The sequence below is a fragment of the Dunckerocampus dactyliophorus genome, chromosome 6 (assembly GCF_027744805.1).
Source record: "Dunckerocampus dactyliophorus isolate RoL2022-P2 chromosome 6, RoL_Ddac_1.1, whole genome shotgun sequence".
NCBI lineage: Eukaryota > Metazoa > Chordata > Actinopteri > Syngnathiformes > Syngnathidae > Dunckerocampus > Dunckerocampus dactyliophorus.
The window spans coordinates 16,001,760-16,014,878 of NC_072824.1; the positions used below are offsets into that span (position 1 = coordinate 16,001,760).

Genomic DNA, 13,119 nt, shown 5'->3' on the forward strand with positions numbered 1-13,119 from the left:
AACTGGAACACTAACAGGTACGTGAAATGCTCAGGTGATAGCACAGGCGAAGAGACAATGTAAACAATGTAAACCCCACTAATTGCAATTGCTGCCAGCTGCGCAACAAACCGCTGGGGTGAAGTGGCTGCAGCTTCCTCCCAGCAGGAGGTGCAGCACACCAAAATAAGAGTGAAGGACAGGAAGTGCTCGCTCCTGTCCTGGGGAACATGACAATAAAAACAGATGATTTAACTTGATGTAATATAACGTTAAAATGATGGAAAATGGTAGAAGAATACTTAATTTTCTAGAATGCTTTATCAAGTTATTCAAAATACAGGGAATTTGTGGTCATTTTTAGTATTTAAGCTAAAAGCCCTTGTTAAATAAGACAAAGTCTTCCTGTTACTTGGCTTTAAGGATTTTCACTGAATCATTTTAATTCCACTTCCTGTAATTCCAATTCAGCATCCTGTGGGGTGAAGCAATTAAATTCAACTTCCGATTTTTCAAATGAATTAAATTGAAATTCCCAAATATCAGAATTAGGTAACATAGGTGTGCATACATGATGTGTCTTCAGGCATTTCTGTGTCTTTGTGTGAACGGGGATAGTTTTACAAATGTTATTTCATGTACACAGACTTCAAGCCGAGGCCCTCAGATTGACAGAATCTTAGACGCTTGCTCAGACTCATTCAGAATAATCTCCACCCAGGTGAGAGAAAGATGTACACCAAAAATGGCCTCTTCGGCGAATCACTCTCTAGCACTCCAGTGGCGGCCTATGCTGCGTGTCGGGCCCGCGCCCTATGAGCGATGACAGCCAGCAACTGGCTTCCGTTGGGATCTAATCAAATGTGGAGGGCCCACGTGTCTGCAGCCCGATAGAGAGGCGTGCTAACAGAGCTGCTCAAGGGAGACTCATCCATCAAGCACAGAACGCCAGGCTGCCGCTGGCAATGATGGAAAGCTTGCTGACGGGCTCCCGGGAGTGTGTGTTTGCCTTAGCACACGTGCACGCACACGCAACATATCCGGTGTTTAAGATAACCACGTTTGATATCTGACAAGAGCGTTTACGCAGCTTTTTGAAGGCAGATGATGTCTTCATGCAGGTAACAGCCACTGACATACAGGAGCAGACTACATAAATACAGCAATCAGGTCAAACAGATCTTTTGTGATTCATTATAAGACTTCACAAAACAAATATCATTTTAAGTCTCCGCTGAATCCTTACAATACAATCATGAAAGGAAGTCAAGGACGGAAATTATGAAATTGACTTGAACATACTGTATGACAGCATTTTGAATTTATCATGATCTTATTATATATGGCCTTTTCTTCCTGTAACTCACACAGCAATACATTCCGCAGTATGAATTAACATCCACAACAAATTGTCCTGATTATCACAGCAACACTAGCTGCAAAACACAACACACAGAGAATGTTGATGATTGTATTCATGCTCAGAGTTCCACTGTTTGTGAATGCACCTCGCTCACCGTGACTGTGAGTGATGGATAATGAGGAAGCGTTGTGGACAGCGATGGAGATATATGTGTGCGCCGTTGGAACTGAGCACTGCTGTTGGTGTGTTAAGGTCATCGGTAAAGTGTAAAAAGCGCATCAGACTTTGTGTGCCTTTGCCGCAACACGCCATTACATTAGGTTGCCTAAGTGTGGTCAGATGTGTTATTGTGTGCTTATTGTTGTTGATGATTTTTAAGTGTGCAAGGGTAGGGGGTACATGGCTTGAGGTCAAATGTCTGAAGGGGTGCGAACTGTGAAAAGTTTGGGAACCGCTGACTTACAAGACGTTACTTGCGCAATATCACCTCTAGCACTTGTTCCAAGTGGCTGAGTCTGCATTCATTTAGCATAGGAATGAGGCATCAATAGCTACTTTTTTTCCCGTCGGGTTACTATCTTTCCCGTCGGCACCAGTGATGTTATGATACAGAGTTTCGGTATGCATCCCTCAATAAAAGTGGAGGTTTTTTTTGTTAGTTGTCGTCAATTTGTCTTGTCGGAACAGATCTGAAATAAACGTTAGTCAGTAGTTTAGACACACTTTCCACTCTATTGAATGTCTCCAAGCTTTTGCTAAACTCTGGACTTTTGATAATCATCATCACTTGTTCTCAAAGTATTTCTTTAATTTTGTTATGTTTTGCTGTTAACCATGGTTAACACTTGAACAAATCTCTTTAAAAATGTGAGGGTTTTGGCAGTTCAATATGAACAGTGGTAACTTGTTTTTACACTTGTATAACAGGTAAAAGGTTAGTATGCACAGGGTTTATGATGGGGACGGTTTTACTCTGGAAAGGATTATTTGCTTTTTCGGGTGTTTCCAAAAGGAAATAATTGTAAAAGTATTGTTGAGGGTTCCTGTTTCATTTATCAGAAAACTGTATGAAACCCCAAAGGTGATAAAAGGCAGAAAAATGAGCATGTGATAGCAATCAAATGGTTACTGAGTTCAAATTAAGGCGGTGCAAGTGTGTGTTTATGTGTGCGTACACAACAGCACCTATGAGGTCGCTACCTAATCACGATAGAGGTTAGATTTTTATCGTTCTATTTTCTGAGCCTGCACGTCTACACTGACCTCTTTGTTATTGCTGCTGTCTGAGATGTGTCAGGGCCTCGCTTTCTCATCATCGCTCCCAAATGTTGCCAGGAATAAATCTGGTCAATTCAATGTGTACACCTGTGCGCAGCCAGTAACACAGCTCTAACGCAGTAGTAATTAAGCCTGTTCACTTGTTCAAAGTTGTAATCAATTTAATCCGTTTTCAAATTAATTAATCATGATTAATCACCATTGCATGTGCGAAATATGCCCATGCCCATTTTTACTGTATCTTATGAACTAAAAGGTAAATGATAGGGCAAGAAATGTATGTATTAACAGCTCCAAATGAACTGAAAATGTAAAGCAAGCTAAAAGATAGCACACATGTCTGGGAATCTATTTGCACTATTCTCTTTAACGAACGTTTGAATCGCACTTTAATCGTGTCATGTGTCATGAGCAACGAGAGGTCGTGTTAAAAAACAACACGTAATTTCAGTTGAATTCACGTTTTGAGTGTATTTCCTGGGATTTCCGAGCATAGTTAAATGCAGTAAATTGAACTTCCGCAGTAAGAGTTACGTTTGTGACTGACAAGAATATCGACTTGCAGTTTTTCTGTGTATTTCCGTTTATTTAGACCACACATACTGTACCATATACTACAATATATCAGTAAGACGTCAATGTCAAACATCTTCAGTTTCCATTTAATATGTTAGAATTGTAGTTTGTAGAGGTGTAAAACTAAACTGCATCATACTGAGAACTGTTGAGTACGAATCTGTGATGTTTATTTTGTACTACTAGTTTTGTATCCATCATGTAATTAATCATCTGTTTCCAAAGTCAGCATTCGCTCCAATCCATTTTACCATTCATCACAGATATGAGCCTGAGTCTGCACACTCCGCTCTGGATGACATTTGGAACAAAAGTGACAATATAGGGAGCGATGGGTGGAAAACTTCGGGAAGGAATTAAAGGGAAGGAGAGGAGATGGTTGCAGGCGGGGGGGATTCAGAGCGGAGAGGAGCGCAAAGTAAATTAGAAAGAGGCTGAATGATTTTTTTCTGTGCCAGAGAGAGAACATTTGGCCAGCTCTCTCCTTGTGGGCGACACACACACGGGGCATCTGTCTGTTTGAAAGTCACTGTGGTCAGTGGAGTTAAGAGATTACAGTGAGAGGTGAGCCAAACTGACAAGTGTTGACATCCCAACGACATGATTTATTTCTGATTCCAGCCTAATACCCTTTCCTAACACACACAAGCAGAGTTTGCATGCAGCTGATTGATATAAAAAGCTGTCAGTCTCTCCATGCTCACTGTCAAGCTGCTTCCATCTCCATGGTGACACAATGACAGGCCTTCATCCATCCATAAGCACTGACATACAGGCAACAGAAAAGCATGGCACAATGGGACCGATGTTACCAAACAAACCACCACAGATACACATACATATGTATATAAGGTGTTTGGTACAGTAGAGCTCTTGATTAGTTTATTTTTGAGCACATGCAATGATCACGCATCACATAGTTTGGGCCCTGGGGTTTTGAATTTGGAGTTCAGCAACTAGGGATACACAGTAGGCCAGAATTTCATCATCATCAGCAGCAGAAGCAGCAATCTTCCCCTTATTGTGTCACATGTCGTCAGGTCTTTGCATCACATCTTCGCTCATATGGAACTTTTGGCAACAGGTCTTTCAACTGTTGGTGGAAACAGAAACCAGAGCAGAGAGGAATACCACAGTTTGATTATGGAATAATACTGCCCTCTACTGGATGCACAACTGAACTGATGGATAAATGCCTGTCTCTTTCATGCCAAGGACTGTATTACGGTACTACAAGTAGTATTGTATCTTAAAAGCCATGGTTTTAAAACTGTGACACAGTGAGCCTCCCCTCTGAGAATAATACGGTTGGAGCCGTACACTCTTCCCGTACAAATAAAAGAAATTACCTGATTTTCTGGAGCATATTTTCTGTTTTTCTGCTCACCTATTTACTCTTCCACCTAAAAAAGATGTAAAAAGACAGTGATGCTTAATTTAAATTTGCACCGCTGAATTCCAGGAATTTAAAGGAAATATAATATATATATATATATATATATATATATATATATATATATGCATATATATATATATATATATATATATATATATATATATATATATATATATATGCATATATATATATATATATATGCATATATATATATATATATATATATACATATATATAATATATGACAAAACAAAACATTTGTGTTTTTTTTAGTTATGTAAATACAGTCAAACCTCAATTTTTGTACACCCCAGTTTTCATATTTTGCTCAAATTTAGCCTTGGTTTTGGTTCACTGTCTCGGTTTTTGTACTTACTGTCTGTGCAGTTTTTATAGAGTGTGACTGCTCAATAAACCGCCATGGGGCCAAAGTAAGTTGCAAAGGTGAGAAACACTACTGAATTTGATCTTGCTGGATTGTACAAGAAGTTTGCATCCACAATAGGTTCCATGCATTCGTCCCGTATAATTTTGCATTGTTTTCTGCATATAAAACTCTAATTATTCTGTATTAAATTTATTGTTTTAAAGGAAAAAATGTTTTCATAATATTTTTGGGTATGTGGAACGATGTGGCGTCCCTTGCCACATCGCAGTTTAAATTCCGTGGCTTCACTCTATCACGGTGTTTCAAACATAAATGAATAAATCGGACTGTTTTGTTGTTCCATATGGCCTGTTTGTGAAAAAAAAAACACACACAAAAAAAACCGCACATTTTAAACTAAATTTACATATTTTTTTGCCTGATTTTAAGCATAAAAATGGCTAAATGAACTAAAATACACTTACAAAAGTTTTCTTCATCGGTCACTAGGTGTTAGTAACTGTTTGCTGAGACAAGAATCAGACTTGACTGCTGGAACAACAGGCATTTATTTCAGGTTTAAATTATCTCACAACTGGCTCAAAAATTATAACTCGGAACTACTGTTGCAGCCATAACCCATGAAATGCTACAACTCAACTATGAATGCCTGACGTCACTTCCTGTTCTCCACAAATCTGTCTTCCCACTAGAAGACTCCTCTAGGGAACACATTTTCTGTAACACACATGCAGAAAATACTGTATATATAGCTGTGCCTTTTTATTTATGCAGTTGACAATTACCAAATATTTTCTTTCTGGTATGTTTGGAGTGGCTTCCTCGTTACTTGTGTCTCCATATTTTTCATGTGTCTATCAATGCTAAATATTGTACTTTAAGGAGTGTTTCCTATTCTAGAGGTTGCCCTCCTTTGGCTACGCCACCCTTAACATGGCTGGTGTTTTGTCAGGCTAAGGGGGGGAACTTGTTGTTACATTTATTTTTTCTATATTTATATGTATTATATATTGTATGTACTTCCGTCAATATAGCTTGTATTTCCTGTGCGAGACTAGAAAAATGTTGCGTGTGGATGGAACAAGGACCTATTGCACAAAACTAGAATTTAGAAATCCAGGAGAAACGACTCAACTGAGCTCAACCAACCCAAAACAAGGGCGTATAGGGGAAAAGGCTTCTTGAGACGTCATCTGTACTTCTGTGAAGAAGGTGTCGGACGTTTCGCTCCTCATCTGAAGAGCTTCATCAGCGAACTAATAAGTGCTGGTAGCTTAGGCCTTAAATACAGTAAGAGTGGGCGGAATTGGTGTGCCAACATCCTCCTCCTATTGGTTCCTTACACTAAGCCTGGGCGGAGTAGTGGTCTAATCCTCTCCTGCTATTAGCACCTCCGATAAAAGGGAAGTGTCGCTCCCTGAGTTGGGTATGAACGACTCTGATCCTGGCTCGTTAGCATCTATTGTTCTGGATCGGCCCTGGCTTCACCTCATTTGCAAGACTAAGAGCTGTGGGTTTTGTTTTCAGTAACCTGCTGAACACAGGGTCCAAATTAAACCTCAAACCACCATTCCGATTCAATGATGGGTTCTGTTGTTTGACAAAAATAGCTTCCTTTACTCCTCTTTCAAACCATCTGTTTTCTTTGCCAAAATCTTTACCTCGCTGTCCTCAAAAGAGTGATTGGTTGCTTTAAGGTGTAGATGTACTGCTGATTGAGGACCACTAGAATTGTCCCTGCGATGTTGATAAAGCCTTTTTTGGAGCATTTGCTTAGTTTCCCCAATGTAGTGCTCTTTGCATTCCTCATCTTTACAGTGGATGAAATAGACCACATTGCTTTGTTTCTGGTTTGGGCGTAAAGGGTGTAAGGGCGTATAGGCTTAAATGTTTGCACAAAACCCAAGCGAGGATCAGTAGACACTGATTAATCAAGCCAGGTAAACCAGTCCCGGATCAGTACGCTAACGCGGCTCCCTTAAATAGACCCCGTGTCAGGAACTGAGGAGCTGTCGAGTGTTTGACCCCAGGTATGCAAAGACTGAGGTGGGTGGTGGAAAATAAAAATACTTTAATAAATCAGGCGCCAGAAAAACACCAGAAAGCGACAGAGGAAAACTGCTCTGTGAAAAACATACACGGAAGACTAGACAGTAGCAACAGGTCGAGGGACCGTCTAGGTGACAGCACAGGCGAAGTACACAAAGGTAATGAACCACGCCGTACATGCGAAGACGGCTTTTAAACTCAACTAATTGAGATCGAGAATATCTCTGCATAACACCACTGGGGTAAAGCGACTGCAGCATCCCCCACCAGCAAGTGAAGCACTCCAAAATAAGAGTACCTTGACAGGAAGCGATCACTCCTGTCCTGCAGAACATGACACCCCGAGTCACCGATTCACCATAACAACGAGAGCGGCGTAGTTTTCCCCGACGGAAGTGGAAATCCTTATAGAGGCTGACAAGGAGGCAAAACAGCAAATAAAAAGGAAAGGCAACACCACCACAGTCATAAAACAAAGAGCGAAAATGTGGGAAAGCATTGCAGAGACGATCTCCAATACGTAAGTAGTACACAAACACACACTCAATGCACCGCTGAAACCATCATAATTACAATCCAAATAATTTTTTAATGTTAATGTTGTTTAACAAATCAAGAACAGCGGTGTACACTAACCTCTATAAACTCTTATTACGCGTTATTAGCATACCACCATTACTCGATCGTTGCTTCAACAGCGTGTAAACTTCCGGTTTCCCTTCGAGCGCTACGGCTTCTGGGTATTGTAGTACACATTCACAACCAACGCAATTAAAGTAGTCCCACTGTGATTATGAGTCCGTTTAAATTGTAGGTGAAAATGACTGCAGATGTGAGTGAAATTGTGTAAATATAACTCCATCAGACTGTATAATTACTTTATCTTTTAGATGTGTATTTGTGTGTATTTTATATATAGTACCTGTAAATTATCTAATAAATGATTTCATGATTGCAACATCATCTAAAACCCTTATTGTACAATGATTGAAATGAATGATGACAAATGTGGAAAAAATGACGGTGGGTATAATTGAATATGATAATATGTAATGGGCAGTGGATTAATTATTGGTTTCCATTTATGGCGACTACTGACTGAGATAAGGGATGAGATGAAATCGGTCCTGGACCTTAGCCTGGTCTGGGGCAGGTTAACGCCACAGAGTAAATCTCCATGGTAACTTATGTCAGAACATATCCCACTTTCCACTATCTCCACTTTTGTGCAACCGGATCACGCATAAATTGAGCCAGGATAACCAGGATATCCCGGCTTAATCCCTTACCCTAGTTTTGTGCAAAAGGACCCTGATCTCTGTGTTTCCTGTCTTGTTTTTGTTGGGCCCCTTGCAGTGTTCCCACCTGCACAGACTTTTAGTGATTACTACTATAATTAACCCTAGTTGTCTTTGTGTGTCACTGCACCCTGAAGAAGGGTACATTTATTAATGTTTTGTAGCCCATTAGATTAATGGCCTTTTATATTTTTCAAACCTCTTTGGGTGCCTGGACCTGGACCTGGATTTTTTATGTACCTTTTCTATGCTTACACCATGAGCACCGGCGGTTTTAGGGACACCAGCAGTGCTTCATGTGCTTTTGTCTTTAAATGGCTTATTTTATCTGATTATATCTACTATATTGGGTAAGGCTCTATTAAAGTTAAAAAAAAAAAACTTATTTAGAAGCTCGTAAACAGTTTTTTTTATGCCATATCTACAAAAACATTCCATGTATAAAGAAGGAATCTCACTTTGCAGAAATTCACTTATCACGGTCAGTAATGATCAAGGGATTACTGTACTGAATAAATGTTAATGACAAATGGTGTCCCTTTTGTCATTTGTTCATGACTGTTAGTGTATATCAGGGGTGTCCAAAGTGCGGCCGAGGGGCCATTGATAGCTTGCAGCTTGATTTTTTTTTAATGGCCTGTGGTATTTTGTGAAAATAATATTCAAAATGACCCGCATCAGAACATTACAAAGGAAGATTTGGGGCAAACTTAAAAGAAAGAAAAGGTTGGCTAATACTGAATTATTTTCAAGGCCCGCAAATCTTTCAGTTTTTCTGTGTGCAGCCTTCAGTGGAAAACGTTTGGACACCAGTGGAGTACAGGCAGCAAGATAGAAGCTAGGATTTTATTTCATGGAGTAGAAGAAAATGTTGCAAAGCACTCTTGAATTAATTAAGAAAATTGAGAGGTGAGGTGAGGTGATAAAGCCTGTTGCACACATTCCCACCCTAATGTTTTTGGAACACACTCTTGTTTTTGTGTGCCAAAGGTGGTTGCACACCCAGTTGGTAAACATTGTAATCATCAAACATCAATGGGATTCAGCCTCAGAAGGACAGCCCACGTGGATCCTCCTCGAGATGGTGGGGGGCTGGCCGGCGGTCCCCGCTGTTTGCTGGTGTCTGGCTAGTTTAATCCGTTTCCGGGCTGGTGGTGGTCTGCCTTCGGGGTGTCTTCCTCGGCATGTTGGTGGACGGGGGGATGGGATTGTCACCGGTCTGCTTCTCTGTCCCTCCTTGGCAATTTTGACTTGCATGCCTCATGGGCGTGGCCATGCTCCGCTCCCCTGGAATGCCTCTGCCTCGGTTGCCCCTCAGTTTTTTTTTAACCGCACAACAGACTTACGGTTTGTGGGGGCTGGGCAGGTGAGGGGCCCCCAATTTTTAATTGTCTTGTTAGCTGTCACTCACATACACACACACACACCCCTCAGGCCTTCACTCTTTTATTTATTTATTTTTAAACTGGCAACCAGGGAGCGGTGGCTCACTCGGGGTGGCTTGGCTTGTAGGGTGTTTTTGTCTGGTCTGCCACCCCTTCCCGGGGCGGCCCGTTGGGGCCGGTTGATGCCAGGGTTTGTGCGAGGGATGCGGTTTGCGGTGCTACCCTTGGGCTGACCGGGGCCATGTTTGTTATTTTAAACTTGTATTGGTAGTTGTCTTGCATATTTCCAAGCTACCTTTTGAGTGTTAAGTTGTTGTGTGATGATTTTAGCGTTCTTTGTATGATGACACCGTGAGTCAGACTGTTATACTGTGTAATGACCTCCTACGATTTCCAATGGGTTGCCAAGCTTGTTGTGGGTTTTCTCATAGCTCATGATTGGTTCCTGTCAAAGAGCTGCCTGGTCCTCACAGATTTGTGTGCGCCACAGTCATTTTATGACGTTTTTCTCTCTAAATTTAGTGGGTGCGGCTTAAACACTGGGACGCTTATACACCGGAAATTACGGTAATTACAAATAAATTGCTCGCAGACAGCCCACATGGATACAGAGCTAACATTTCAACTTCCATGGCACTGATAGAAATTACAGAGGGAATTACCAACACTATAGACTGCAGAAAGTGTGCAGCTGCAGTATTTATGGATTTGGCAAAAGCTTCGATTCAGTTAATCACAATATCCTAATTATAAAATTAGAACGGTACGGAATCAGAGGGTTAGTTTTACACTGGGTTAATAGTTACCTAGCAAACAGGAAGCAATGTGTGAAGATAAGAGAATATACATCTGCTAGTTTAAATATAGCCTATGGCGTACCCCAGGGGTCAAGAGACCAAAACTGTTCAACCTATGCATTAATGATATTGTAAAGTCACAATGACCTAAAGCTAGTATTATTTGCAGACGATACTATTGCATTTTATTCTGAAGAAAGCACACAAGATCTAATAAATAAAGTCACAGATGAATTAACACGAAAAAGATGGTTTAATCAAAAGAGATTATCCCTGAACCCTAAGTAAAATTAAAATAATGCTATTTGGTAAGTGCAGAAAGGATGCTTATGTGCAAATAGAAATTGATGGTGTAGACATTGACAGGGCGAATGAAAATTCATTTCTGATAGATGATAATATGAACTGGAAATCTCACATTAAAAATTTACAAGATAAAGTGGCAAGAAATACCTCTATAATGAATAAAGCTAAATTTGTTCTGGACCAAAAATCACTCCATACGATCTGTGGTTCCCTGGTATACATCCTCTACCCAGGCCTGTTGCCTTGACCTCTCACCTGATGAAGACCATGGAGAGGATTATCCTGCAGCACCTGCGGCACCTGGTGGGCACTCAGCTGGACCCCCTGCAGTTTGCTTACCGGCCTGGGATCGTAGTGGACGACGCAGTGATCTACCTGCTGCACAGATCACTGCTACACCTGGAGGACAGCGGGAGCGCCCTGAGGGTCATGTTTTTTTCCAGAGGAAAACATCCCATTTCACACCGGTGAACATCCAGGGAGCGGACATAGAGTTGGTAGACAGCTACAAATTCCTGGGTGTTCACCTTAACAACAAACTGGACTGGTCCGTCAACACCCATGCCCTCTACAAGAAGGGCCAGAGTCGCCTCCACCTGCTGAGGAGACTGAGGTCCTTTGGTGTGTGCAGGACTCTTTTACGGACCTTTTATGACTCTGTGGTGGCCTCAGCCATCTTCTATGCTGTGGGCTGCTGGAGAGGGGGCAGCACGGACAGGGACAGGAGCAGGATCAATAGACTGATCAGGAGAGCGAGCTCTGTCATGGACGGTCCTCTGGACTCCGTGGAGGAAGTGGGGGAGAGAAGGATGTTGGCTAAGCTGACGTCCATCATGGACAACACCTCTCACCCGCTACATGACACTGTGGGTTCCCTAAGCAGCTCCTTCAGCAGCAGACTGTTACACCCACGGTGTAAGAAGGAGAGGTTCCGCAGGTCCTTCATACCGACCGCTGTCAGGCTCTATAACACCTGCACCACCTGAACCATGTGTCACTATGTATTCTTTACTTGCGTATCTTGCTTGCTGCTGTAACAAGTGAATTTCCCCGCTGTGGGATAAATAAAGTACAATACATACATACATACATACATATTACTGAACCATATCTAACTTACTGTCTGGCGATATGGGGAAATAACTATACAAGTACACTTCACTCGCTAAATGTGCTACAAAAAAAAATCAGTTAGGATAATCCATAATGCCGCTTATAGAGAACATACAAACCCTTCATTCCTAAAATCACAATTATTAAAATTTGTTGATCTGGTAAACTTTCAAACGGTTAAAATTATGCATAAAGCCAACAATAACCTACTACCCCAAACCTAATACAATTCTCCTCAACAATAGAGGAGAAATATGACGTGAGGGAAAAATGTAACTTAAAACACCTACATGCGACGGCAACGCTAAAAACCCTTAGCATATCAGTGAGTGGAATCAAGTTATGGAACGGATTGAGTAAGGAACTCAAACAATGCACTAAAATGAGCGATTTCAAGAAACAGTACAAGCAGTTGATGTTATAAAATACAAGGAAGAAGACACCTGAACCACTGTGTGCATACAATGCTATGTCTAACCACTCTTGCACATACTACTAAGTCTTCATTTCTGGTGAGTACATTGTCTGTACTCACTCATCAACCAACTATGTTTCTGTCAACTATTAACCATCAGTTATTATTATTATTTATGACTATTTTATTTACAGTGACTACAAACCTCGACTCCTATTTTACCACATTGTTATACTGCCTTAGCATTTTAGAAACACTACTGAATTCAAGAAATAACTCATGGCAAAAACAGGAAGGTAGTGTCCATGTTGAGCTCACTGCCATATTGTGCCTTTATAAACAATGTTCAATGAAGGTAAAAGTAGCCTTAAATGTTCATTTATCCCTTTCATTGGCAATTTATATGCATTTATAATTGTAAAATTACAATTGTAAAATTATAAAAACATGTTTTGTGTTAACATTTTTAGCTTTCCTGAACAGCTGAATTGGATTTACATTATTTCTTAGGAAAAAAAAATCAATTCGGTTACAGTACGTTTTGGTTAAAGTCCGACCTTCCGGAACAGATTAATGACACTAACCAAAGTTTTACTGTACTTACAAATAAATAATACTGACGCTTCTCCCCACTTTACACCCCAATGTTGACCTTTTTTTCAAGGCTGGACAGAAGAGCGCAAAGAATGTTGGGACATGGATAGTCTGAATGCACACCCCCATCCAATGGAGAAGGAGGACACATCTGTCGTCCGCTTTTGGACAGCCTTGGTGCA

General features: G+C 40.9%; 1 long non-coding RNA gene across 1 annotated transcript; it reads right to left on the reverse strand.

The window, feature by feature from the left end:
• Nucleotides 1–2,713: 2,713 nt before the first annotated feature.
• LOC129182867 (uncharacterized) lies at nt 2,714–7,760 on the reverse strand. The gene is made up of 4 exons (XR_008570715.1): nt 7,666–7,760; nt 7,328–7,443; nt 4,546–4,599; nt 2,714–4,289 (listed from the first exon to the last, which is right to left on the reverse strand). It is a non-coding gene; the product is annotated as an uncharacterized LOC129182867 (long non-coding RNA).
• Between the last annotated feature and the right edge of the window lie 5,359 nt (nt 7,761–13,119).